This window comes from Rhinatrema bivittatum, chromosome 1 (genome assembly GCF_901001135.1).
Source record: "Rhinatrema bivittatum chromosome 1, aRhiBiv1.1, whole genome shotgun sequence".
Classification (NCBI taxonomy): Eukaryota; Metazoa; Chordata; class Amphibia; order Gymnophiona; family Rhinatrematidae; genus Rhinatrema; species Rhinatrema bivittatum.
In genome coordinates, this window is record NC_042615.1 from 26404781 (window position 1) to 26432561 (window position 27781).

Sequence of the window (27781 nt, forward strand, 5' to 3'; positions counted from 1 at the left end):
AGTCAGAAAGTCTGTCAGTAGGACCGGTTCGGACTCCTCCGAGGACGGCAGCAAGGCCGGTTCGAGCCCCTCCGGGGGCGGAAGCAGGACCGGTTCAGACCCCTCCAGGGGCAGCAGCAAAACCGGTTCGGACCCCTCCGAGGACGGTAGCAAGGCCGGTTCGAGCCCCTCCGGGGGCGGAAGCAGGACCGGTTCAGACCCCTCCAGGGGCAGCAGCAAAACCGGTTCAGCAGTTTCAGACGGCTGAGAGACACAGTCTGTCAGTAGGGCCGGTTCAGATCCTTCCGGGGCCAGCAGCAGGACCGATTCGAGCCCCTCCGGGGGTGAAGCAGCGGGCTCGGACTCCACTCGAGGCGATGAAGCAGGCTCGAACACCTCTCCGGGCGTTGTAGCAGGTTCGGACCCCTCTCGGGGCGATGAAGCAGGCTCGGCGCCTTCTCGGGGTGATGAAGCAGGCTCGGCGCCTTCTCGGGGCGATGAAGCAGGCTCGAACACCTCTCCGGGCGTTGTAGCAGGTTCGGACCCCTCTCGGGGCGATGAAACAGGCTCGAACACCTCTCCGGGCGTTGTAGCAGGTTCAGGCCCCTCTCGGGGCAATGAAGCAGGCTTGGCCCCCTCTTGGGGTGAGGCAGCAGGCTTGGATCCCTCTTGGGGCGATGAAACAGGTTCAGGCCCCTCTCGGGGTGATGAAACAGGCTTGGACCCCTTGCGGGGTGATGAAACAGACTTGGACCCCTCTCGGGGTGATGAAACAGGTTCAGACCCCTCGCGGGGTGACGAAACAGGCTTGGACCCCTTGCGGGGAGAACCAGCAGACTTGGACCCCTCTTGGGGTGATGAAACAGGTTCAGGCCTCGCATGGGGTAATGCAGCATGCTTGGAAGGCAGAGCAACAAGGTTAGAATTAAGGCGCAGGGAGGACAAAGATTGTACTGCCGTGGGCTTGATACTTTGAGTCAGAAGCTCCTGCTTTTGTTTCTGGAGGAGCTGCTTAGAGAGGGCACAGGCAGTTCTAGGACGTCTCGGGAAGGTGCTCGTTAGTGTCTTAAGTGCAGCTGTGGGAAGCAGAGCTCTGCTAGAGTTAATTACTTCTCTCAGCTTTCGTTTCTGAGGCTCTAGCGTGGAAGTTATAGAAGGCTTCTTAACCCGGTGAGTTCTAAGATTTTCAGAATTAATACTTGTTTCCTGGTAGCAAGTTTTTTCAAAAGTGTCCAGAGATGAAGTGCTAGAATGCTTAATCCACAAACTGCTACATGAAATAATGTTGCTAACTGGGCCAGAAGCTGAACGCCCGGTAGTAGAACTAGCTGAGCTTTTGGGAGAAACAGATGGCCCGTTAGCTTTGCAGCGGGGGCAGGGTTCGCCTGGAGGCAAAAGGCACGGAATACATGAACATTTCCACCATCCTGGCTGTGGAGTAGAACAGTTTAAACACTCTTGATAAACAGAGACATTTCTCTTATTGCAGTTACTGCACAACCAGTGTTCCTGACCAGCAAGTTGACAGGCTAGACAGTTCTGATAGCTTAGGTAATTCAAGGTCTGACAGGAATTGCAGGTATAAAACTTTGAAGGAGGCATCTTGTAATAGGGAAAAAAAAGTTGACTCACCGGTTTAGCACACAGAGCTATCTCTTCCCCTGGAAATTTGATGGCTTCGGCATACTGTTACGCTTGGGCTGAGTTCAGGGGTAGTGAACACCACCCAAAGGGGTGGCTCCAGGTGGAAAGAGACAGGGATGGCTGGAAACCGTGGCTGGGTCAGGGCAGACAGCAAGAAGCAGTGTCTGGGTCTAGGCTGGGTCAGGGCAGGCGGCATGTAGCAGTGTCTAAGTACAGGCTGGGTCAGGCCAGGCGGCAAGTAGCAGTGTCTAAGTACAGGCTGGGTCAGGGCAGGCGGCAGTCAGCAGTGTCTGGGTCCAGGCTGGGTCAGGGCACAGTAAGCAGGGCAAGGCAGGTCAGAAGGCCCGTAGGCCACACACACACAGACAGAAGGCCCGTAGGCCACACACCAATAGCGGGGCAAGGCAGGTCAGAAGGCCCGTAGGCCACACACACACAGACAGGAGGCCCGTAGGCCACACACCAATAGCGGGGCAAGGCAGGTCAGAAGGCCCGTAGGCCACACACACACAGAAGGCCCGTAGGCCACACACCATAAGCGGAGCAAGACAGGTCAGAAGGCCCGTAGGCCACACACACCCAGAAGGCCCGTAGGCCAGGTAAGGAAATCAAGGAAGAAGGCCCAAAGGCCGCACAAGGCAAGGCAAGGAAAGGCAAGACCGAAGGCCCGAAGGCCACCAAGACTAGGCTAGACAAGACAAGGTAGAAGGCCCGAAGGCCGCGCAAGGCAAGGCAAGACAGAAGGCCCGGAGGCCGCGCAAGGCAAGGCAAGACAGAAGGCCCAAAGGCCGCGCAAGGCAAGGCAAGACAAGACAGAAGGCCCAAAGGCCACACAAGGCAAGGCAAGACAGAAGGCCCGGAGGCCGCGCAAGGCAAGGCAAGACAGAAGGCCCAAAGGCCACACAAGGCAAGGCAAGACAGAAGGCCCGAAGGCCGCGCAAGGCAAGGCAAGACAGAAGGCCCAAAGGCCGCGCAAGGCAAGGCAAGACAAGACAGAAGGCCCAAAGGCCACACAAGGCAAGGCAAGACAGAAGGCCCGGAGGCCGCGCAAGGCAAGGCAAGACAGAAGGCCCAAAGGCCACACAAGGCAAGGCAAGACAGAAGGCCCAAAGGCCACACAAGGCAAGGCAAGACAGAAGGCCCGAAGGCCACACAAGGCAAGGCAAGACAGAAGGCCCGAAGGCCGCGCAAGGCAAGGCAAGGAAAGGCCCGAAGGCCACGCAAGCAAGGCAAGGAAAGGCCCGAAGGCCACGCAAGGCAAGGAAAGGAAAGGCCCGAAGGCCACGCAAGGCAAGGAAAGGAAAGGCCCGAAGGCCACGCAAGGAAAGGAAAGGCCCAAAGGCAGGGCAAGACAAGGTAGAAGGCCCGAAGGCCACGCAAGGCAGGCTAGAGCAGGGAGCCCAGGTGAGCTCGATGCCGAAGCACCGAGGCAACTGTCAGGCAGGGTTATAAGGGCACACCCAGAGCATAGAGTGGACAGAGGAGATGGACTGGGCCTGTCAGGAAAGCCAGCTCTAGAGGGACCCCTGGTGGTGAGGCGGTTGCACAGCAGCCACAGCCGTAACACTATCATCAAGTTAGTGACCCGAATTGATCGGCGTCTTCAAGAGAGAGCAAGGGAGGCATCTAGTACGAGGAGACATATTCCTGGTGCCGCGTCTCCTCGCCCGGTTCTGGTTTCCCAAACCTCTACTAAACCTGAAGGAGTTACTGAAGAACCCATGCAGTTGGGTCGGGGTCCACTCTCTCCAGAAGAAAGACTAAGACGCCGGAGAGCAGGACTTTGCCTTTACTGCGGAGAAGCAGGCCATCTTATTGCCTGGTGTCTCACTCGTCCGGGAAACTCCAAAGCCTAGGCTCCATCGGGGGAGTAACCCTAGGCATCACCTCTCCGGCTCCCCCACTCACACTACATGTTTCTCTGGGGTTTGAAGAACATCGATTCTCCGCACTAGCTTTAGTAGATTCAGGAGCTGGTGGAAATTTTATCCTTCAAGATGTGGTAAAACAATTACACATTCCTACGTGCTTATGTCCTAAGCCGTTGATTATCTCTTCCATCCATGGAGATCCTCTGCCGGGGAGGATAACTCATCACACCGTTCCGATGGAATGCCACATTTCTCCAAACCACTCTGAAAGCATCTCTTTCTATGTCATTCAGAGGGCTATTCACCCCATAGTCCTGGGCATCCCCTGGTTACAGCAGCACAATCCACAGTTCGACTGGACATCTTTGACACTGATCGGCTGGGGACCAAATTGTGGGAGAACTTGTACCTCTGGACCCAATTCATCTCGTAGCTTCATCTGCGCTTCCCGATTAGAGGGTCTGCTTTCACAGTATCAGCAATTCTCTGATGTCTTCTCCAAAAAGGCTGCGGACATTTTGCCTCCTCATCGTGAGTATGATTGTAGCATCAACCTGATTCCCGGCACCACCCCGCCTCGGGGAAGAGTTTATCCATTATCCGCTCTGGAGACCCAAGCCATGTCTGAATATATTTGGGACAATTTACTGAAAGGTTTCAACAGACGCTCCAAATTTCCTGCTGGAGCTGGTTTCTTTTTTGTTGGGAAAAAAGATGGAACTCTACGCCCATGTATAGACTTCCGTGGGCTGAACGCCATTACCATAAAGGACCGGTATCCGCTACCAGTCATAGCGGAACTCTTTGACCGTTTACAAGGAGCCCAAATTTTCTCGAAACTAGACCTCCGAGGAGCTTATAATCTCGTCAGGATCCGAGAAGGGGATGAGTGGAAAACGGCATTCAACACCAGGGATGGACATTATGAATATTTAGTCATGCCTTTTGGGTTAACCAATGCTCCAGCGGTATTTCAACATTTCATTAATGAGATATTCAGGGATCTGTTATACGTATGTGTTGTCGTTTATCTGGATGATATCTTGATTTTCTCTCAGAATTTACAGGTGCATCGACAACACGTTATCCTAGTATTACAATGTTTAAGAGAGAATCACCTTTATGCCAAGCTCGAAAAATGTATCTTTGAGAAAGAATCCTTACCATTCTTGGGGTATATAATCTCTAAAGAAGGCTTTCAGATGGACTCATCCAAATTAAAATGCATACAAGATTGGCCTCAACCCAATGGACTACGGGCACTGCAACGTTTCCTGGGTTTTGCTAACTATTACCGCAGGTTTATTCTGAATTACTCCAGATTAGCAGCACCCCTCACGGCTCTTACACGTAAAGATGCTAATACTAAAGTTTGGCCTCCCGAAGCAGAGGAGGCATTTCGGGCACTCAAGAACTTGTTTCTCAAGAAACCATGCTTGCGACACCCGGATCCTAGACGACTTTTTGTAGTTGAAGTAGATGCTTCAGCAGAAGGAGTAGGGGCCGTCTTGAGTCAGAACGACCCTACGGGAACATCTCATCACTGCTCTTATTATTCCAGGAAATTCTCACCGGCCGAACAAAATTACTCTATTGGAGACAAGGAACTTCTCGCCATTAAACTTGCTTTTGAAGAATGGCGACAGTGGCTGGAGGGAGCTCAGCACCGGATTACAGTTTACACGGACCATAAAAATCTGGTATACCTTCAACAAGCCCAACGTCTGAACCTTCGTCAGGCCCGATGGGCATTGTTCTTCACGCGCTTCAATTTTGAACTTCGGTACCGTCCGGCTAGCAAGAACATTAAGGCAGACGCCCTGTCTCGATCCTTTTCGGCAGAAGATATGGAGGAACCTATGCAACACATTATTGACCCGGCTCGCGTCTGCTTGGCTGCAACCTTCACGGTACCACCTGGAAAAACTGTGGTGCCCAAGAGGCTGCGAAACAAGGTGTTAGCCTGGGGATATGACTCGCTGCTAGCTGGACATCCTGGACACACCCAGACGCAGGCACTTTTACAGCAACACTATTGGTGGCCGGGTATGTGCAAAGACATTCAAGCATATGTGGCCTCCTGTCCAACTTGTGCACAGCATAAAGTTCCTACAGGAAAAACACAAGGACTCTTGCAACCACTACCAGTTCCTTCGAAACCCTGGACACACATCTCCACAGATTTCATTGTGGAACTGCCACCTTCGGAGGGCAACACCATTATATGGGTAGTAGTGGATCGTTTTTCTAAAATGGCCCACTTCATCCCCCTACCCTCCCTCCCGTCTGCTCCTTGTCTAGCCCAGCTGTTTATGCGCCATATCTTCAGATTTCACGGTCTTCCGCTACACATTGTTTCTGACCGAGGCCCCCAGTTCACTGCTCATTACTGGCGTAACCTTTGTAAAAAATTTTGCATTGCTCTGGACTTTACCACCGCTTTTCATTCGCAAGCCAATGGACAGGCTGAACGCACAAATCGTGGATTGAAACAGTTTTTACGTCTATACGTCAATTCTTGTCAAGATGACTGGGCGACTCTTCTGTCTTGGGCTGAGTTTTCACACAATTCCCACGCCTGTGTATCTACGGGGGCTTCTCCTTTTCAGATCGTTTTTGGCAGACAGCCCAGACCCCCCTTGCCGTTGCCATTGCTGGTACCTTCTCCAGCAGCTCAACTTATGGCAGCTCAGATAAAACAGCTTTGGTTCCGTAACCAATGGATGCTCCGTAAAGCGGCCTTCTCGGCTAAGACCTTTGCTGATAAGCGGCGTCAGCCCAGACCCCAATTCCGCCCTGGTGAAAAGGTGTGGTTGAGCACTCGCCACATCCACCTGCGAGTTCCCTCCATGAGATTGGCTCTTCGCTACATTGGGCCCTTTCCTGTGATTCGACAACTGGGGCCAGTGACTTATCAGCTTCGACTACCAGCGACATTGCGCATACAGAATTCCTTTCACGTGTCCCTCTTGAAACCAGTAGTCCTCACTTGGCCTTCTCGGAAACTGCCTGAGGTGCCACAGCTTCAGACTGAAGATGAGACCATTTACAGGGTACACGAAGTGCTGGATGTCCGGAAAAAAGGCAAGATATGGGAGTATCTTCTATCGTGAGAAGGATTTGGACCAGAGTAGAATTCCTGGGAACCTGCTAAGAATATATTGGATAAATCGCTGCTCACAGACTTTCACTCTACCCACCCGGGTAAACCCAAGCCTTCTAGGGGGAGGCCTAAAGGAGGGGGTACTGTCAGTGGCGTCAGCCGTGGCAGGCCACGACTGGGACCGAGTGTCATGGCCGCCGGCTGCGGTCGGCCGCAGTAGCTAGTCAGGCCGACGTCCGCCTCCTCACTTACCCGGTTCGCCGGGTTGTGGAAGCTGCCCGCAAGTTGCTGGCAGTCTTCTTTCTCTTCTGCCTCTTCTTTCTCCGGCCCGCTGCTAAGGGTGTTGGCAGCATGGCTCCGTGGGACTCTGGCTCCTCCCCCTTTTGCCCATAGGGCCGCGCACGCAGCTGTAGAGGATTCTTAAAGGGGCCATGACAGAAAGTGTCATGGCTCCCTCTGAAGCTCCTCCCTCGGTTTCCTGTATTTAAGGCAAGGGCTGAGCATTCAGTCCTTGCCTTGGTATTGAGGTCTTGCTTGGTTCCTGCGTTCCTGGTTCTTCATCCCGCTTCTGCTCTGCCTTCCCTGCTGATTGATTCTTCTGGTTTCCGACCCCGGATTGGATTTGGACCACGCTTTGGACTCTGACCTTCGGATTGGATTTGGATCACGCTTTGGACTCTGACTTCGGATTGGCTTTGGACCACGCTCTGGACACCGACCCTTGGACCGGCTTTGGACCTCGCTCTGGATTTTGACCCCTGGACTGGCTGCGGACTATGTTTGGTTGCTGACGCTGGGACCGGCTTTCTGGATTTCTTCTTACTCCCTACAGAGATCATTTACGACCTGCTGGAGGCACCAGCCGTCTGGAAACCACGACCTGCAGGAGGCGCCTGCATCCAGACCATCTTCTGTCTTCAGGGAGTCGCCTAAGTCCCAGCGGTTGTGGCCCTACGGGCTCCTCCTGGAGGGCTCACGTGCTTCCAGGGTGAAGTTCGGTCCACGTCCTCAACAGGCCTCGCCATCTGACGGTAGGAGCCGTCGAGGAGTCCCGTCCTTAACGGCCGTACTGACTCTACCGCAGAACAAGGGTCCACGCTCCAGGTCCTAACACCTATGGCAATGAATTCCAGAGCTTAACTCTGCACTGAGTGATAAAGAATTTTCTTCACTTTGTTTTAAATGTGCTACTTGCTAACTTTATGGAGTGCCCCCTGGTCCTTCTATTACCTCAGAGAGTAAATAACCAATTTATTGTTATTTTATTATTCTTATTTCCCCATTCTTACTCTCCTTTCCATTCTGCCCTCTCAGTTGTCTACCTCCCCCTCACTATTCTTCAGATATCTATTTATGTATTTATTTACTTTCATTGGTAGCTCATATAAGGAGTGGCAGCAGGATTTGTACACCTGGTTCTCTAATTCTCAGCCTTTGCTCTAACCACGACTACTTCTCCACTGGGTTGTCCTGAACCCAGAATGTTTGCCTCCTTGCTGACCCCCTTACCCCACAAACCATTCCCAATCTCACTTTCTCCAATTATCCCTCTTCTCTACCTTTCTTTAGCTTTTTTCTCCTTGCCTTTTTTCTGCATCTTCTATTGTTTTACCTTCTCTTTTGCCATTTCCCATTCTTCTCTCTTATCCCATCGTCCTTCCTATTCTCAAAGTATCCCTAATTTCATCTCTCGCCTACCAATGTTCAGTCTCATCCTTCTCACTCATCATTTCGGCCATTCACATTCCTTTCCCAGGGACCTCTTTTCTCCTTTGTTTGCAGCCACTCTGTAGTTCAAGCTCCTTCCCTTTCACCTTCTCCTTTGAATCCAGTCCCTTTCTTTTTTTATTTTCCACTTTTCGGCACATCAAAGCAGATGACATTCAGGTGCTTTAGGTATTTCCTATTCCCAGAGGGCTTACAATTTAGTTTGTACCTGATAGAGGGTAAAGTGGCTTGCCCAAGGTCTCAAGGAGCAGCAACGGGATTTGAACCCTGGTTTCCCTGGGTCATATCTGCTGCTCTAACCCTAGGCTACTCCTCCATTCTAGGATCTTTAATTGAATGGATATGTAATACTTTCTCTTCCATTGAAGCTCTCCTTTCCTCATTCTTCCTCCTCCTCCTCTTCCTCTCTCTCTCTCTCATTCCCTTTTTCCTCCATTACCTCCCTGCATTCCTTCACCTCCAAATCAAGGATCCTTTTTCTTGCTTATCCCCTCCGTTTCCAATTATTCTGAGTTATTTATCCATCTCTTGATTTCCCAGTACCTGGTCCTCTCTTTCTTTATCCTGGGTCCTATCATCCTGCCCCTTATCCAGGGTCCTTTCATCCCTGATCCTCTCTCTCCCTCCCCCATCCTGCTTTCTATTGCTATTTCAGGTTCTCTCTCCCTCATCAACCTCCATCCCTAATCATGTCTCCATCTCCCTCCATTTCCATTTCCTTCTCTCTCTCTCTCTCTCTTTCTCCCTCCTCTCCAGATTCAGTTTGCCCCACCCACAAACCCCCAGATACTCTCAATATTCCCTCCATCCAAATGTGCTCCTTCCTTTCTCTCTGTTCCACCAGTTCCAATCCGCTCTCCATGGCCCTCTCCCTCTCGCCCTCCCTCACAATCCTGGGTCCTATCCCTCTAGGCTTGATCCGTTTCATGCCCCCATTTCCTCCCTCCCTTTCCCTGCTTCTAACCCTAGTTACAGTTTTCCCCTCACCACTACTCCCATGTAAGTCTCCCTCACTTTTCCCAGCACCCAGTGCATAATGTCCCACCATCTCATATGATTGTATGTCTCTGTGTCCCCAATTCCCAGTACATCAATGTAACTCCCCCACCTCTGGCTATATCGCCAGTTCTTCTTTGGGCTCTCTGGGCAGGCAGGAGCAGCACTTAATAGCATGTCACATTCCTCTGTGCTCAGATTCAGTCCCTGAACCTTAATGAGGGGTTCTTTTTTTATACATTTGGGGGGAGGGAGGGTGGTACCCCTACTGAACACCATGATTTTGGGTGATGCCTTTGGGGTGGAGAGTGTTACCTGGTGAGCCACTATACCTCAATGAGTTTAATTTAATATTGGGATGGAAGTCACCCTGAACCACTATGCATTTTATTGTAACCTTGCGTGAACTGCAAACTGGGGACAGCCCTGAACCCCACCCAATAGTTCCTTTCCCCATAGCAAACATTTTTTTTCCGACTGTGACCCTTTATGGCGATGGCAGTCTCTTGAGGTTGGGGCTACCATCTCACCTAAATAGCTGCTAGCTGTATTTTTTTGTCCCATGGTGTTGGCTGCAAGACAAAAGAGTGTGTCATAGAGCCACAATGTTTTGGGAGGGGAGGGTGCCCACTATTGCAGAGACCCTGCAATAGTGGGACCCCTCCTGTGAAAAAATGGTGGTTTAATCCATCCAGGTGTTAGTGACACCTTCACCTTGGGTTAGTTAGCACAACAAAATCTAATATGTAGATAGCTGTGCTTTTTTTTTAACATAGTCATGTTTAAACTCTAGTATGCTGATTGCCATTAATTTGGCACATGTACTCATGGCATTAAAACCAGCAAGTAAGTTATGTTTCCATGGCTGTGTGCTAAATTCTGTTTAGTACATAGACTTTCACAGTGGAAGACACCAAGATGCAGAATGCTTTTATTCTGAGACAGTTCATCCACCACTAATACTAACTTATGTATTGGTACTAAAAGTTTTTCAAAGTTCTTTTTTTATTGCTCACAAAAGGGAATGCTTAGACCTGTTTTACACAACTTCAGGAAGCACTCAAGAAAATGCTCATGGAAGTAGGTCTGTCTTCTCACCAGGATTCCAGTTACCTGTTTACAATCTTACTGGGTGATGCATTAAGCTGTGGTAGTGCTCTAACAAGTTAAATAACATATCATGCGATATACAGCACATATCGTGCAATAGAGCACTATATCATGGTGATATCACGCGATATGTGTGATAATTTGCATGGCCTTGCCCAGGTTCACTCCCCATTACAGACTTTGCATGCATGATTAATGCAAAAATATGCAAAGAAGGTCATTAAGTAGGTCATTAAGTAGTCCGGCTGGAATAAAATAACAACACGTCCTGGGGAATCGGTAAATGTAACATGGGTCCCAAGGTTCTTGCACTACATTTAAAGGGGCATGCAAACACAAAAATGTGCCACAGCAAAAAGTAACAGTTGAGCAGGAGTTAGCCAGTCTCACCGGGGCACCCCTGACACCTCAAAGTAAAAAAACCAAACAAAACCAAAACTTGACATGTGGTATTGGCCCACCCTCACCCCCACTTCTGTCTTCTCCAAAAAAAAACCCAGCCCCCCAATGTTTAGAAAAGAAATCATTGAGGTCAACATGGACCCTCCATCCCAATAGGAAAGACAAATTATTGGGGGTATAGTGCTCCATCCACCCCAAAGGTATTAAAATCATTAGGGTTTCCCCCCATCCCCAACCCTCCTCACACCCCCCCCCAAACCTTAAAAAGAGGAATATGCTCCTGTGATGCTGCCCATGGCACGCTCTTGCACCCATCCCAGTCAACGCCATTTTGAAAAATGGTGCCGACCTGACCTGTCATGTGACTGGGGCAATGTCCAGGGATCAGACCTAGTCTACAGATTCGAACTAGCAACATTAGTCTGACTATAAAGTGTTTTCTAGGTAGTCTATCAATAGCCAATAAAACAATATGGATCAGCTCTGATTGTTGTGATTGACTTTGGTTTGGTGAAGTTAAGCCATGAAAGTGTAATTTTTGCAGGTGGATGGAAAAAATAATCTGGGATTATAATCTTTTCCATCAAATTCTAAAGGATCACAAAATACAGTTGGTTTCCATATAGATGGGGCCCTACCTAAATTGTGGGATGAAATGTCAAATAATTACAGCTCAGTAGTGGTCAACTCAATCAAAATTGTGGGAGAAACAGCTGATCAAAGGCCCGTTGCAAGAAACAGCTGATTGGAAAATCATGATCTTTTGAAATTTGCAGATCCCATAATATTAACAGGCCTCTATCGTAATTTAAGGAAGGCCATTCCAGTTGTTGCTGTTTATTATTACAGAGCTTAGCATATAATAAAGAGATCTTTCACCAATATGCTTCTCTTTCCTTACAACTAAATGTTTTTGTACCACATCCCAGCCTACATTCTCTTCATTGAGAAGAATTTTGCATTCAGTGATAGAAACAACAGATTCCTACCACTGAATGGGATTGGTCTATGCAAATATATCGAATGAATATTTAGTTTGGATATCTTGAAAACCCGGCTTGCTTGCAGCACTTAAGGACTGGAGTTGCCTATATCTGCTCTAAGTGGTCCATAACCTCCCTATTACCACGACAAAACAAGCTTTATTTGAGCTAAATAGATGGACACTGCATTTATCGTTAGCAAAACGAAGCTACAGAAAGATATTTTTTTGTTGTGGATTCTTCTATAAACTTAAACAAAGCAATAACCAAATATGAGTTGTATGTTAAGTCCTATGGTAATTTGTAAAAATGGTCTGAAAATCGATATTCTAGTACAGAAGATAGGAACAAATATATTGCAATACATAACCAGTTCAGAATACTGGATACCAATAAATGCAAATAAGAACATACAAATTTCAGTTTTTCCATGCAAGTTGTTAATTTTATTTCGCAGATCGTCAAGGCAATGGAAAACAAGTACTAACATTTAAACTCTTGAATGGCTTCCATTAGTTAACTGATATCGCTGAACTCTTAGTGCTTGTGAAAATTAAGCCGTCATAGTGAAAATAACTGGGAAACTGTCCAGGATTAATTGGAGACCATCTGGTGAAGATGATGCAAGACAGGTTGCCTGAAAACCTTGGAAAGACAACAAACGAAAAGGTCGCTGTGCAGTATCCCTCATCCATGTAGGAACAGAATAACACAAGCAGCAAACATTAAAAATGACAAAATTAATAATAAAGCAGAACCGAATAATAATATAAGGAAGGCTTCACCCTTACTAGATGCTTTTGCGTTCTTTCCAGCTGCTGGGAGAGGTTTTTGCATTTTTAGATCCTCCCCAGTTGTTTGGCCACACCCCCTTATTTTGGGATTGGCTGAGCTCCCCTTTACAAGCTGGGTTCAGCATGAGGAAAATGTGGTTGGAGGTAGCTTTTTGTTGGAAGTGGAAGCTGCTGGCCGGGACACACCAGGCGAGTTTTGAGGGCTTTGACTTTGGAGAGAGCTGGTTTGATCTTTTTGGCCTGCTCCCAATTCAGGAGGGAACTCTCCTGCCTGAGGGGACAGGATTGGGTGCTGCTAGCCCTGCCTCCAGTCAAAGTGGGGACTGCAGCTGCCCTGGGTGCTACTTTGTCATGCATCCAGTGATAGTGGGGACTGTAGTGACCTAGAGGAGAAGTCAACTTTGATTTTTGCAGAAGTTTCTTTGTCATCTTTTGAGGAGGGGGAGGGGGGGGGGTCTGTTTTCCAACCACCAGCTCCCTGCCTTACATTAGAGAGAAGCTTTTCTTTCCCGTCACTGGGGAGAGGTTTGGACACTTTTTCAGAGGCTGCGCCTACAGGGAGAGGCTTTGATGTTTGGAGCTACCATCGTGTTGTTTTGTTTGAAGATTTTCCCTTTATGCCTGGGATTCATTTTTACGAGTTATAGTAAACTATTTTTGGTTGAGATCCACTCCAAGCCTCTGCCTGCTCTATTACACATCAAGAACCAGCCTGCTGAACTGCGAGATCTACCCACGTGAGTACAAGTGGAAGAGAGACTGTTTGGTTGTCAGAGATCATACAAGGTACCTACCCCCAGGAGCTTAGTTTCCTGGAGGCTTGTCCTCCCACCTGTCAGGTGAACCCCCTTAGTGGTTTAATACAGTTTTCGATGGTGCAATTAAGAGAAATCCATGAGACAGTGGCCCCCAAGTACTTCTGCTGTCACCCCTGTATTAGGGACCTCAAAACCAAGAGGGGTTTATATAATAATAATAAACAGTAATGAAGTAATGAAAAGAATAAAAAGTCCATCTGTTAACAGAGCTGAAACAGATAGTGATGGTTATAATAGTGAAGATGCATTCTAGATATAATGACATAGAGCAATTTTCATCAATTAACACCTGCTGAGAAGAGCCATCCTACTGCTTTAGCTTGACTCAGTGACCTGGCACAACCTTGATGAGTACAGTAATTACCTTATTGTTCCAGGCAGGAAGTTCACAGAGGAGCTGTTGAATTACTGCGTGGCACAGATCTGAGACCAGTGAGCACTAACGTTGCCCTCCAGGCTTCAACTCAATACTGCTCCTTTGTTGGCTTGCTGAGAGCGTTCACACGTCACCCTCGGCTTTCAGGCACAGAAAATTCCCCAGAAGGTGCTGCACGGGCCACTGACAGAACTCAATGGTAAAAGAGCCACTAACCTTAAAAACAGGCAAGCAAGATTCGTCTTAACACACTCATTTTGCTTTTATGTCTTGGCAGTATCCTCCTGCTCCTTTAAGCTTCCGGCTCAGTTGGAACCAGGGCGGGGATAAGGCATCTTGGATTTAATTATTTACGTTCATCAATCTATACCCAAGATGGGTTATAGTTCGGGTAGACCACCGCCCCAGAGATGCTCACAGTATAAGGGCCAGATTCAGTAAAGCTTTTCTCCCATTTTGAGTCTATGGGAAAAACACTTAGTGAATCAATTACTAAGTTGTTACCTGGGGCAATGGAGGTCAAAGTGACTTGCTTAGGGAGAAGCAGGTTTATTATTTATTATATTTAATATACCACTTGTCTGAAGAAATCAAGCGGTTAACAAACCAAAATGAACATACATAATTAAATTAAATCAAAAAATGATAGACAAAATACAAAGGAAAACACAATCTCAGTGAGGCAATCTAAGTGCACTTCTATCAACAATAAAAACGTGTCTGCCATAAAAGAAAGAAAATCCCTCATACTAGTGGTAATAATAAAATAAAAAACAGGAGCAAAGGAGAAACAAAATCTATAGGTCAGTACATAAGTAGAGCCAAGGTGTATAACTTTCAAAGCTGCATGCATGTGCCCAATTACGCATATATATGAGTGCATGTAAAGTGCATATGATAAGTGCATGTTATAAAATATGAATATGTATGCACATAATCATGCTCATGTGTGTAAAAACCGCATGCCACACAAGTTCGGACTTAGCAGATACATCAGAACTTAACTGGATAAGTAGTGGAAAAGCAGCTTGGCAGATAAGGCTAAAAAGCACTACTTAGCCGTCTAAATCAGGCAGCTGGCTAAGGTGCACTGGTAAACTTATCCAGTTATCTGACTTAGCCAGAAAAGTAACATTTTAAGACTTTTCCATTTAAGTAGCATTTTACAGACTTATCCTGCTATCATACTTAGCTGAGTAGATCTGAAAAGTGCAATGTGTCCGGACATGTAGCACTTTCCAGACTTATCTGATTACGTAGCACCAGATAAGTGAAATCTAATTGGATAAGTTTTCATAAATGATATATACGCATAGCTTCACTTCCAGTTTTAAAGACATATGGGGTCGATTTTTAAACAGACGTGCACGCAGTTCCCAGCGCACGCACATGGATGTGCCAATTTTATAACAGGAGCACATCACTGCGCTCCTGTTATAAAATATGATATTCATGCACACAATTGCGCCCGACTTTACAAATGGCGCGCACATGTGCAGGTGGGTACCCCACTCGCACGCGCGCGGGGGAGGGGAGAATTTTTCGATTATGTGCGACAATGCGTTCGGCCTTTTTCCCCATTTCCCTCCCAGTCCGCACCAATTAAGGAGTGGATTTGGAGAGAACTTCCCTATCCCCCTACCTAACCTTCCTCCTTTTTACCTTGTCCACCCCGACCCCTAACCCCTACCTAGCTACCCTAAATTTTTTTGTTTAATATTTATTGCTCCTTGGGAGACAAAGTAAACTTTGCACGCCAGCTGGCTATCGGCGTATGCTTCTCTAGGACAGCGTCTAATAAGGATGTGCAGAGGGACGCCATACATTGCATTCAGGATTCGTATTTGTCGGGGGGCAGATACGTTGCATTCGGCGAGGGGGGGCCCCGATACGTTTATACGTTAATTCTTATTCGTTTCCCGGCTAAATTTAAATTAACTACAACCCCCCACCCCCCTGTCCCCCCCAAGACTTACCAAAACTCCCTGGTGGTCCAGTGGGGGGTCCGGGAGCCATCTCGTGCACTCACACCCTCGGCTGCCGGTATTCAAAATGGTGCCGATAGCCTTTGACCAACTATGTCACAGGGGCTACCGGTGCCATTGGTCAGCCCCTGTCATATGATATTCATGCACACAATTGCACCCGATTTTATAAATGGCACGCACATGAGCAAGTGGGTACCCCACTCGCACGCGCGTGGGGGAGGGGAGAATTTTTCGATTATGTGCAACATCCATTGCTCCTACCATGTGACAGGGGCAATCTTATCAGTATTTGTAGTGCAATGTATATAGTATTTGCAATGTATATAGTATTTGTAGTGCAATGTATATAATTCCCATTTACATACTGCCTCATATATACAATTTTTCTGACTGTAGGTGTTGTGGAGCGCTAGGAGAGCGATCCCACTCCTGGGTGATGTGTGTCCTTGGGCCGCGGCTCGACACCAGAGGGTCTGGAGAGGTGCCGCGGGAGGCGTGGCATGCCCGAGCATGGGCTGGACGGGAGCAGGGCTGGAGTGACATGGAAGACAGGCCCTCCTCTGGACCTGCGCGCTTCGGAAGACCCAACAACGCAATGTTGGTCTTGTGAACAGTCCTCCAACCGTTCCCAGCCCTTTCGGACCTGCCGCAGGGTACGGCACGAAGCGGCAGGCCAGATGGAGGCCAGGACAGTGAAGACTGGAACATGGATTCAGACGAGACTCAGGAATGACGTAGACTCAGGCGTAGACGTGGACTCAGGACGAGTGCAGGATCCATAGACGTGGACTCAGGCATAGATGCAGGATCCTTAGACGTGGACTCAGGCATAGACGTGGACTTCAGGAACGAGGTGCAGTATGCATAGACATGGACGCAGGCAAGACGAGAACTCAGGTCGAGGTACTGGATGCACAGAGGTGGAGTCAGGAACGAGGGCTGAAGGAAGACATGGGCACTGACCCTCAGGGCGCCCTACTCAGGCCACCCGCGGGACTGAGTCATGGACCACCCTGTCCCATGCGCGCCCTACACAGCCCTGGAAGGCTGGTCACGGACCACGCTGAGAGCGGGAGAGCACAGGAAAGAGGAAGCAGGTTCGCTGCTCTCCTGGCAGCACAAGGCAAGGATATACGCTGCTCTCCTGGCAGCACAAGGCAGGTTAGGCATCAGGATCAGGAACAAGGAAATCAGGAACATCAGGACTGGAACACATATACTGGAATAGGAGACACACCTCTGGGCTGGAACATGGACATCAGGAACATCAGGACTGGATCAAGAGACAGACCTTGGGACTGGAACGGCAGGCAAACATCAGGACTGGAACACTGAAGACATCAGGACTGGAATGGCAGGCAGACATCAGGACTGGAACAACTTGACAAGAAGCTTCAACAGGAAACATGGAACACTGGACCTTGCAGAAGGCTGGAATACAAGGCATCTCCTGGAACGAGGAACTCAGGAGTGACCAACTCCTTGCGAAGGCAAAGACACAGTGAAAGCTGAGCCCTTTAGTAGGGCTGAAGTGGACAACGCCCAGGGAGGGGTCAGCAGGGGGCCACACCTGGCTGGCCCTTGAAGAGCAGCAGAGAGGCGCGTGCTCGCACCCTAGGAGGCTGGAGAGAAGAGCTGGAAGCTGGTGGCGTCCTCAGCCACGTGGAGGGCCCAAGGAAGCCGCGGAGCAGCCCTGGACTGGAGCAGCTCCCAGCTGCACGGACAGAAGCAGAGAGAGGCAAGGCTGGCTGCGGGGGAAGGGCTGAAGGTACCGGCAGAGAGAAGTGCTGGCTGCAGGGAACTGTGAGAGACTGCAGGCACCGGCAGGGACGGCTTCCCTGCTGGGCAAGGACCCGGGCTAAAGCAGGCACTGGGAGAGACGGCCTGCTCGCTGAAGGTCCCGGGATCACAGCAGCACGTCGGGGAAAGGCAGAGACAGCAGCCGAGGAGCAGACCACATGGCAAGAGCTGTGGAAACGGCCCCAGCTGATTCAGGGAGAAAGAAGCAGCGTCAGCAGCCCGGCTGGCTGTGGCTGTGAGGTAAGAACCTGCACACGCTTCTTGTGGGCAGGAGCATAACAGTAGGTTTCTTTGAACCATCATATTCCATCATATAGTGATCTTGAACCTCCACTTATCCATATATAGCTAATCTTTCTGACATATATATTTTTTTTTTCTGACATATATTTTGTTCATGGCAATGCATATATTTGTTCGCCTGTTTCATGTCAAATACAATTTAAGGGCCGGATTTTAAAAGCCCTGCGCGTGTAAATCCGGCCGGATTTACGCACGCAGGGCACTCGCGCGCCGGCGCGCCTATTTTGCATAGGCCGCCGGCATGCGCACAGCCCCGGGACACACGTAAGTCCCGGGGCTTCGTAAAAGGGGCGTGTCCGGGGGCGTGTCCGGGGTCAGGGGGCAGTTCGGGGTGGGACCGGGGGCATGGCGCCGGCCCGGGGCGTGGTCGAGGCCTCCGGACCAGCCCCCGGGACGGGTGATGGCGCGCCAGCAGCCTGCTGGTGCGCGCAGATTTACGCCTGCTTTCAGCAGGCGTAAATCTGCAAACAAAGGTGGGGGGGGGGGTTAGATAGGGCCGGGGGGATGGGTTAGGCAGGGGAAGGGAGGGGAAGGTGCGGGGGTTAGAAAGAAAGTTCCCTCCGAGGCCGCTCCGATTTCGGAGCGGCCTCTGAGGGAACTGGCAGCACGCACCGGGCTCGGCGCGCGCAAGTTGCACAAATGTGCACCCCCTTGCGCGCGCCGACCCCGGATTTTATAAGATACGCATGGCTACGCACGTATCTTATAAAATCCAGCGTACTTTTGTTCGCACCTGGTGCGTGAACAAAAGTACGCGCTCGCGCAAATTTATAAAATCTACCCCTAAGCGTAGTTTACAATGCATATATTTGTTCACCTGTTTTCATGTCTAACGCACCTAAAGCGTAGTTTACTGTTTTACTGTTAACCGATGTGATGTCTTTGATGAATGTCGGTATATAAAACCATTAAATAAATAATAAATAAATAACATGTATAAATTTACTCACGGACCCTGATTTACGTTCGTATGTTGAGAATTCTAAAATAGCGTATACTCATGTGTAAGATATTTTACATGCTTAAGTGCTATTTTTTACATGTACAATTTACATGTGCAATTTACATGTGAAAATCCACCTTTTAATGAGTGTGTGAATATGAGATCTACTGCATTAGAGGCATAACAGTTAAAGGCTTCACATGTTCCTGAATTTTAGATAATTCAGTTCAGAGTAGATTTCAGAAAGCAACACATTCCAAAGTACAAAGGCTTAGAAACAGAATGGTGAACAGTGTGTTACTTCTAATCTTAATATGACAGGATAGATCTTTAACATTTCCTACTGAAAGGAGCATAGATGTCTATATTCAGTCACTGTTTGGATAACAACTTTAGCCAGCTATTGAATATAACTGGCTTTCCTAAAGGTGGCCGGCTAACTTTACCCAGCTAACTTTAGGACAGATTTTAGGCCTGACCAGGCTTACCCAGATAAGTCATCCAGCACACTCTGAACATCAGAGTGAGCTGGCTAACTTAGAGCTGGATTTTCTATCTTCGTACGCCTTCCTGAATCACGTGGTAACGGGGGGCAGGGGGGCGAAGCGGGGGGGGGGGGTGGGCCTGCAAAAGCCGGCAGCGATCACACCACCGCGGTGTTATTGCTGCCGACTTTCACATCCAATAGTGCCACCGTGAAAGTTGGTGCTATTGGGCACGCTACTGGCAGCAATAAGGGGTCTTACCTTACCTTTTCACTGCCAGTGAAGTTTCCGTGGCATTCGCCCCAATGCCGCCCTGACTCCTCCTCTTCCGGTGCCAACACCACCCTGATTCCGCCCCTTTCTAGCTATTGCACATGAAAAGGGATAGAAAATGACCCCCATAGTCAGCTAATGTAACTCCTCCCTGAAATGCCCCTAAGTTATCCAGCTAAGATTTAGCTGGATAATACTATAGCTGACTAAGTACCAAAATATTAATTTAGCTAGATAACTTCTGAGTTATCTAACTAAATGCTTCTGAATGTGGACCTCATTGTGTTCTTGCTAGAGAATAGGGAACTAAACAACTGATAACTATTTTGGGTGACCCTTATGAAGAGATCAAAAAACCAAACATAGAATTTTAAATTAAATTTAGTATAACACCAGAAGCCAGTGTAACTTCTGCAAAGTTGGAGGGTAATGACAACATTTCCACAGGCCATAGATCAACTTGGTTGCTGTGTTTTGCAGAACTTTTAACTGCTTTGTTTGGATCAGGGTAATCCTAGATGTAAGATGTTACAATAGTCAGCTAAGGGCAAAAATAAAGCATGAACCAAGTCTTAACTTTCCAAAATTGGTTGTAAATAAAAAATATTATCTAGGAGAGAAGAATGAGGTTTGCACTAGCAACTAGATGAGAGAGAGAGAGAGAGAGAGAGAAAGAGAGAGAGAGAGAGAGACTCTATCGACAAGGTTTTCATAGTAGTAAAGTATTTATATCTCTATAGGAGGGCCATCTAATAGCTCGAGGTGAGGTGTTGGTGGTGGTTTAGGGTTTAGGTGCCAGTTTCTCAGGTAGAGTGAATGAACATCATAGTGCACCTTGGTGAAGATTTAATGTCATTTGGAGTGAAGAAAGTCTCACAAATATGCCATTTCTACTATGTTCTCTAACCCTAGCTTGATGGACTCTATAACAGGGTCTATGTAGAAAAGGAAATGTCACAATGAATTTCTCTGAATCGCCGTATCCCCACCAGACTAGATATATTTATTTTGTGTTTGTTTTCAATTATATAGCCGCATCATCAAGCCTGTCAGCGTGTTCTCTGAATGTTGACAGGAGAGCCGCCCGGACTTCTAATCATCTGCGGCAATCCTTTTTTTAGGGTTTTTTTCAATTATACATTTTTTACTGAAGCACTTATTTATAATGTACATTATAAATGCCAGGCTAGTCGGTGGTGGCTGGCGGAGGCCGCCATTCTCCCAAAGGATGATAATGCAGCAAAAAATGAGATGAGCATTAGTGGTCACAGCTATCTGCGACCAATGGGCGTAACATACCTCTTTTATATGCCACTAATAAAATAACATTTAAAACACATTCCAGGCACAACTTAGTTCAAACTATTCTTAATTTTTCCTGCATGTCATGGGTATTCCACATTAGCAAGCATGATGTTTTCAATTGGGTCATCTATAACAGATTCAAAATGGTCATCATAACAAATGATAGCCAAGCATTTTCTAAGAATCCTGTGTATAGCTACACAAATGATTGATTTAAATGTGTTTTTTAAAAAAAAGACTGTCTACCAGTGGGGGGCGCTTGTCTTTATTGATTACCTTCTGCGTTTAATGGTTCCTTGATGCATAGACAAAAACAGCACAGACAGGACAGGTTGATAATTAGCAAGTCCCCATATTCTCCTGACCACAAAGTCATCATTTCCCTGTAGAACATAATGTTGACATTTTTTATACGTTTATACATTTGTTCTAAATACAACCTCTATTATCGCAATCTCCCACTCTAAAATGCATAATCACAATGAAAGACATTTTTTCTTACCTAGTTTTTACAGCAAATAATATGTCCCAACATTTCCCACAGCTTGGTACAGCAACGTATCTGTAGTATCCACTACAGTATCAGTAAAATTGAGAATAAAGGCTCTGACCTGAAAATCAGAAAGGTTTTGTCCGAACGTGAAGTCTTCAGTCTCTGTCTCTGTGATTTCCTCTGCTTTTCGTTTGTTACTATTGTGCACACACAGCATTTGTACCAGTGGATAGCATTCTGATTCAGTGCAGAAGTTTACAAGAAGGAAGCAACATTTAAGGACCTTCTTTAATGCTGACTGCTGCTTGCATTCGATTTCTTGCCTTTCTGGGATTGCGTACAGATCTATTTTAATTTATTTTTACTTTTAGAACTGCAAAGCTAAAGCTTTTGGGGTGGATTTTAAAAGGGTTATGTGCGTATATTACGCGTGTAACCACGAAAACCCGCTCCTGCTCGTGCCGAGCCTATTTTGCATGGACCCATCACCGCGCACAAGCCCCTGGATGCACCTATGTCCCAGGGCTTGAAAAAAGGGACGGGGAGTGGGCGGGGTCTGGTCGTCTGGGGCGGGACGGGACCGAGGCCTCCAGCACAGCCGCTGTGCTGGGGAATTGCACGCCGGCACTGGCCGGTGCGTGCAAGCTATGCCTGCTCAGAGGCAGGTGCAACTTATTAAACAAAGGTCAGGGTGGGGGTTTCGATAGGGCTGGGGGGCGGGTTAGGTAGGGGAAGGGAGGGGAAGGTGGGGGGGTGGAGGGAATAGGGAAAGCCATCAGAGCTGCCCTAGGGCTCGGCACGCGCAAGGTGCACAAGTGTGCACCCCTTTGTGTGCGTCGACCCTGGATTTTATATGCACGTGTATGTTATAAAATCAGGAATAGATTTGTGCGCGCCGGGTAGCGCGCACAAATCTACGCCTGCTCGTACCTCTTAAAATCCGACCCATTGTGAGTAGTTACTGTCTTTTTATCTGGGATTTGTTCTCAGGTGACCAATATTATGTGTTAGCTATCATATGGTTTATTTCTATGTCTGGTTATATATGTTCAGGCATGCCCACGTGAGTTATGTGGTTTACTGTCACCACAGCAGCCCGGTCTGTTTTCTTCTCTGAATTTTAAAATATTATTTTTCATACCGTGTAAGTGCTACACATTTATTTGTAACTCCTGCTATGATCGAACGAGGCAGACATGTCAACCAAATCAACCTGCCAATGTACATACACATCTGACACGATTGTGTTATTTCTTTTAAAATGTGTTCTAGCAGGTCTGTGTAAAAAATAAGCCTCTTGGTTGGTAAGCCCTTTTTGTTGTTTGTTTTCTGATCACTGTTTCTTTACATATTTTAACAGGCTGAAGAGGAGGATTTATCCCACCAAAACTTTCTATTACGCTTATTCCTATTCTTTAAATCTCCTCATGCATGGTTCTTGTGTGTGGTAGTAATTGAAGTAGTCTGTATTTAAAAACTCAAGGATTGTTTTATTCACTTGACTTGTCTGAGTTTCTAGCCCCCCGCCCACCCTGCCATTAGTCATTCATTTTGTAAACTACAATGGATCTGCTCAAACTTCACACTGAATGCCTGACAGGTAAGCTCATTGTCTTTGCACATTAACACTGAAGCCACCTGAACAGAGAGAGGGGAGAGGGAAGGTGGGGAGCACTTTCTCCCAGTCACTGTGCACAGATTGAGAGCGTGCAGGGAGAGGAGCTCCTGCTTCTGGCTGTTTCACCACCCCCCAGTAAGAGCTGCTTGGACTATGCTATTATGTTACTTCTGGTGATGGGATCAAGAAGTGGACAGGGTTCATTAATTCTATCATAATCAAATGCAACAAGGCCATTTCTAACGATATTTTAGGGGGTGTAGTATTTTGGAGAGGCAGAGTTAGGAATGTGGTTCAGTTGGATTTCTGGTGAAGTCATTGAAAGGCATTCAGAAGTGATTTCTGATGACACATTGGGAGTGTGATTTGGGGTAGGAGGGACATGGTTTGGGTTAGGCATGGGTGAGCAATGTCCATTCATTTCTATGGGACTGGGTGTGATATGGGTGGAGTCAGGACTGGGTCATGGATGGGACCTAGACAGGAAGTGAATTCTGATTGGCTAATGTCATCCTTATCTCACCTGTCAATCTTTTTATTGATGGTGTACCCATTCTACTACTTATGCCTTTAAGGGAGTCATTTCCTATCGGTATCGCACGCGAAAAGTCCCTTTTCGAGTGCAATAGCTTGATAGGGGAGGAGTCAGGACCGGAAGAGGTGGAGTCGGGTGGTGTCAGGACGGATGCGGCAGTAACTTCGCTGGCGGTGATAAGGTAAGACCCGTTATCGCCGCCAGTGGCGTGTCCAATAGCACCACCTTTCACGGTGGCGCTATTAGGTGCGAAAGCCAGCAGCGATAACACAGTGGAGATGCAATCGCTGCTGGCTTTCGCAGGCCTGCCCCCTGCTTCGCTCCCCTGCCCTCCATTATTGCGGGATTCACAAATCTGTGCACCTATAGAAAATCCAGGCCTAAATTTGCTATTAATCCATGGTGCATAGGGTTGGCATAAACAATACATAGCTTATTGTATGCTATTAGTTGATTATCTGAATTGGTGTCACAACAAATAAGCCCATTTTGAATTCATTCAAGCTCTTGTCTAATTATTACTTTTTGTAATTAGAAATGCAGGAATATTCTCCATCATCCCTAAATCTGTATGACCAATTGCAATGACGAGTAGCTGACTGATATGATTTGCAGATGAATATATTTATACAGTGCTGAAAAGGGTTTCAAAGATCACAAAAAAAAAAAAAGGAAAGAGTATTTGGAAATAAAATACAAATTATTCAGGTCCTTTGCAGCTTCTCTTAGAAAAAATGCCATTTGATGCTATTGAAGGGAACCAAATATCTAAAAATGAGATAACTCTATCAAAAGGTTCTTACAATGTTTAATGATAGAACTTCTATTGTGCTTTTTGCATATGTACCTGCAGACTGCCACCTTGCTCAATTTTCTGTGAAGATGTTCTTGACTGAAAAACAATACTATCTTGATCTTAATGATGAGAAAAGTTTAGACTACCAACACTGTAATCTAGTTGGATTAGTAATTTGACTTTCCAATCACAACCACATTTCTACTGCAGAGAAGCACAATGATTCATTTTTTTTTTACAGCAAACTTCTTTGTAAAAGGAAAACAGTGAGAGAAATATGATCCTAACCTAGAATCACCTATGAGGTTTTAATAAAACACAAGAAGGCAGCATTTTCCAAAGAAAAAGAACCTCATGGACAAGAGACATTATATAAGGTAAGAAAGAGAAAGGCTCAGCCTAAATAATTCTTTACAGAGATGGTGGTTGACACCAGGAGCTGCCTTCCAACCATCAGAGCTGGTAATAGTGAGAAAATTCTAAACTGCTTGAGACAGATACTGGGGAGAGTGGCAACAACAATACAGGAAGATGAAAGGAGACAGAAATGTCTGCAATGACATAGCAGACAGAGGGAAACTTGGCAATGTGGATGGACCAAATGGGGTTACGCTGCCTCATCTGAATCTGGTCAAAAGTATGTCTATGCTAATCTTAAATAAAAAGGCTTATTTAACCACTTACATGTTCATTACAATTAAATAAGAAGAACAAAAGTAATACAATATATTTTATATTTATAGACCACTTTTCCAATTTTAGCACAAGGCAATTTACAACATATTTCATTTGTTCAAACATCTAGCCTTGCCGGACAGTACCTGGGGAGTTGCAGCCTGCCGACATCATCCCAGCTGTGCACTGGCCTACAGTGTAAGTAGTTTGCACCTCCTTTATCCTCATTACCTCTCCCTTTGCCACTGCCCTAGAAAAAGTGAAGGGAGACTTGTTTGAAATACTTCAATCTTTAAAACCTGATCCTACCATATTCACAGACTATGATGTCGGACAGGGAGAATAACAGGCACATCTCATCTACTCCTCTTCATTCCTGTATGAACATCACATATCCCAGCCTATCACTGGCCTCCAATTCATCTTCTCACCATTAGGGATCATCTGAGCTTATCACATATTTTCTTGAATTTCATTACCATTTTTGTATCCATATTCTCTACTTAGAGGACATTCCTTTACAAAAAAAAATGGATATTTGTTTAGATAAGCAGGATACAAGAGTTTTTGATAAATATATATATCCTTTTTTACATTTATTAGACTTATTTCCCAGCATTCCAAGGACAGTTTAAGATAAGTTATCATATAAAAATTAGAGATGTGAATTGGAACCGGAATCGGTTCGGATTCCGGTTCAGATTCACATGTGGGTTTTTTCCCATCGGGCCCGTTCGCGTTTTGTTTATCGGCTGCCCAGCCGATAAACAAAAAACCCACCCCCGACTCTTTAAAAGTAACCCCTTAGCTTCCCCCACCCTCCCGACCCCCCCCAAAAACCTTTTTACAGGTACCTGGTGGTCCAGTGGGGGTCCCGGGAGCGATCTCCCGCTCCGGGCCGTCCTCCGGCTACCGGGCCGTCCTTTGCCCTTACCTTGTGACAGGGTATCTGTGCCATTGGCCGGATCCTGTCACATGGTAGGAGCACTGGATGGCCGGCGCCATCTTGTGCTCCTACCATGTGACAGGGGCTGACCAATGGCACCGGTAGCCCCTGTGACATAGTAAGGGCAAAGCTATCGGCGCCATTTTGGTTCCTGGCACCCGATGGCACGAGTGCAGGAGATCGTTCCCTGACCCCCGCTGGACCCCCAGGGACTTTGGCCAGCTTGGGGGGGCCTCCTGACCCCCACAAGACTTGCCAAAAGTCCAGCGGGGGTCCGGGAGCGACTTCCTGCACTCGGGCTGTATTGCTAGTATTCAAAATGGCGCCTTAAAAGATGTTTGTGCTGTAAGTCAGTGGAGTTGCCGTATCAAATAATAAAAGAACTTGACTTCCAAATCTGTCATTGAATCAGTCTGATTGGGACTCAATATAGGAGGTCTGCACTATCATTGTGGATACTATTGGCTGACGTTCAGCGGACGCTCTGTTGTTCTTTTGGTTGTAACAATAAAACCATCCCATTATATACTCCCCCCCCCCCCCCCCCCCCCCCATATGTTTCTGATGACCTAGCTGGAGAAATCACCCTCTGCTGACATGGGGATGACCTCATCTTCTTGGAAATCTGAAGAAGAGAGGCATACCAATTGAGCCAGGCATTCATCCTTAGGTGCCCATATGTCTGTTCTCAAGAGCCCCTATCATCCCTCGAGCCCCCCGGCAGTTATCACCAATTTCCACTATCTTCTCTGTCCATGCCCTTAGTGACTGCACATCTCTGTGCAGAAGCATCAGGTTTGGGCTATAATACGGTTTAAAGCCACCAGCCAAAAGGAGTGGAAGTCCTAGAAAAATATGTTTTTTGTTATGCACCAACCAATATCACTTATCTTTTATAAATAAATCTCATTTATTTTCTGCTTTTCAAGCACGTTAAAACAGATTACATTCAGGTAGTGTAGATATGTCTCTGTCCTCAGCGGGCTCATAATCTAAGCTGGTATCTAAGGCAATGGGGAATGAAGTGACTTGCCCAAAGTCACAGGATCATGAGCCAGGATCACAGTCCACTGGTCTAAGGAGAGGAGAGGTTTACTCCTCTACTCATCTTGTTGGAAATCTGAACAAAAGAGGCACATCAGTGCAGCAAGACCTTCATTCTTTGAACATTTCTTTTATCAGAGTTTTCCTGTCCTCTACAGTCTTCTGGTGAATCTGGAAATATATTCCTGCAGTTCTTCCTCACTCAGGTCTCCTCCTCCTCCTCTTCATCATTGGGCCAAGTCAGATGAGCATCTTGTCCCTCTGGAGGATGCAAATGTTGTCTTTTGGCCAGGTTATGATGCCTACAGAAGACTAGAAAATATCATAGACCTTTGTTAGGTTATACGGTAGACATCTTCCTGATTTGTCCAGGCAGTAGAAACATATTTTGAGTAGGCCAAAGGTTCTCTCAATGACTGCCCTGCTCTGCCAGTAAGCCTTGTTTTAGCAGACATCTGCAGCAATCTGTGTTTATGCCAGCAGGATCATGAGCCAGGTTTTGAATAGATATCTACTATCACAATAGCTTCATTGCCTACTAGCTTGAGAAATCTCACTTTGTTCTTCTCTGCCTTCTCCCCTATGGATGGCCGGCACCATCTTGTGCTCCTACCATGTGACAGGGGCTGACCAATGGCACCGGTAGCCCCTGTGACATAGTAAGGTCAAAGGCTATCGGTGCCATTTTGAATACCGGCAGCCGACAGCGTGAGTGCAGGAGATGGCTCCCGGACCCCCCGCTGGACCACCAGGGAATTTTGGTAAGTCTTGGG

General features: G+C 47.2%; 1 long non-coding RNA gene across 4 annotated transcripts in view; it reads right to left on the minus strand.

Moving 5' to 3' along the window:
• Positions 1 to 27781, minus strand: part of LOC115086456 — a 212651-nt gene that overhangs the window by 116028 nt on the left and 68842 nt on the right. For 2 of the 4 annotated variants that reach the window (XR_003855304.1, XR_003855300.1), the window contains exons 3-4: positions 25165 to 25268; positions 21178 to 21284 (exon numbers count right to left, since the gene is read on the minus strand). This is a non-coding gene — a long non-coding RNA (uncharacterized LOC115086456). Of the gene's footprint in view, positions 1 to 21177; positions 21285 to 25164; positions 25269 to 26890; positions 27321 to 27781 lie in introns of those variants that run through there. The other 2 variants (XR_003855299.1, XR_003855301.1) reach the window with 1 other exon arrangement.